Source organism: Chiloscyllium plagiosum, unplaced genomic scaffold (genome assembly GCF_037043375.1).
Source record: "Chiloscyllium plagiosum isolate Xiang-an unplaced genomic scaffold, Cpla_swu_hap1 HiC_scaffold_51, whole genome shotgun sequence".
Classification (NCBI taxonomy): domain Eukaryota; kingdom Metazoa; phylum Chordata; class Chondrichthyes; order Orectolobiformes; family Hemiscylliidae; genus Chiloscyllium; species Chiloscyllium plagiosum.
In genome coordinates this window covers 28,586,105-28,587,069 of record NW_028270189.1, presented here as the reverse complement: position 1 = coordinate 28,587,069, position 965 = coordinate 28,586,105, and the positions used below count along the sequence as shown (strand labels likewise).

General features: G+C 44.2%; 1 non-coding gene across 1 annotated transcript; it reads left to right on the top strand.

The window, feature by feature from the left end:
• Window positions 1-206: 206 nt before the first annotated feature.
• Window positions 207-288, top strand: trnal-cag (transfer RNA leucine (anticodon CAG)). Its single transcript has one exon. It is a non-coding gene; the product is annotated as a tRNA-Leu (tRNA).
• Window positions 289-965: the final 677 nt, after the last annotated feature.

Below are 965 nucleotides of genomic sequence, written 5' to 3'. Positions count from 1 at the left end.
GAGAAGATAGACTCAGCTTACCATTGATTTTTGTCTGGATTGATGGGCTATCAATATCTGCTGCGAAATTGACATTGTAGCCGGGCACATCCCAGCAGCTGTGCGAGTCCGAGAGGAATCATGGAACCCTTTTCATGTGACTTTGCATCTGTTGTTATGCAGGAGCACAATTGGAGATACAAGTAAATGAGGTGGCGCGGCCGGCTGGTAGTGTGGCCGAGCGGTCTAAGGCGCTGGATCCAGGTTCCAGTCTCGAAAGGGGCGTGGGTTCGAATCCCACCACTGCCATTTCTGCTGATCAACTCCAACGCTGCAGCTTGTTAAAATGCTGTTTCGGTACCCACTGTATATTGATGTTGAAAACAAAAGTATAATGGGTTTGCTTCCCAGGGAATTAACTTTGGTGTGAGATATTGCCAAATATTTGAAAATGTCTCCACTGTCATGATCGTGTTCGCCTCCCGCGCGGAAAATCGCAAACAATTCTGCAGTCCCACGCAAGTTGAGCTTTTACTGGAACCGAATGGAGACTGTTATTTCATCGTTGTTGTGAAACGAAGTCCTACGGTGACTCTACTCGTTGTTATTTGGGTTTCTAGCTAATGGGAAAATCGTTCCAGTGAATTTCGATGTCATACCTTATTGAATTTCTCCCATTTCCTTCATTTCCGTCCTGGAAACATCGGAAGGGAAAGGTAATCTAATCGAGACTGTGATTGGTGAAATTCATTTTTACGGCCAATTCTTATTATGTTCTTTCTTTCTCTCGTTTCAGCATTGTCTGGAAAGTGGTGGTGCGCTAAGGCTGCAGTATGTTTGAAAGAGTCGTTTGGAAATGCCCTCTTGTTAGTTGTGAGATTACTTTATGACTCATGCCCTCGGACTGTATCACATTTAGCATTCATGCATCTCTGCGTCTGAAAATGCATGAGGTATGCCAGTTTTGTTTGTGTTCCATGTTAAAT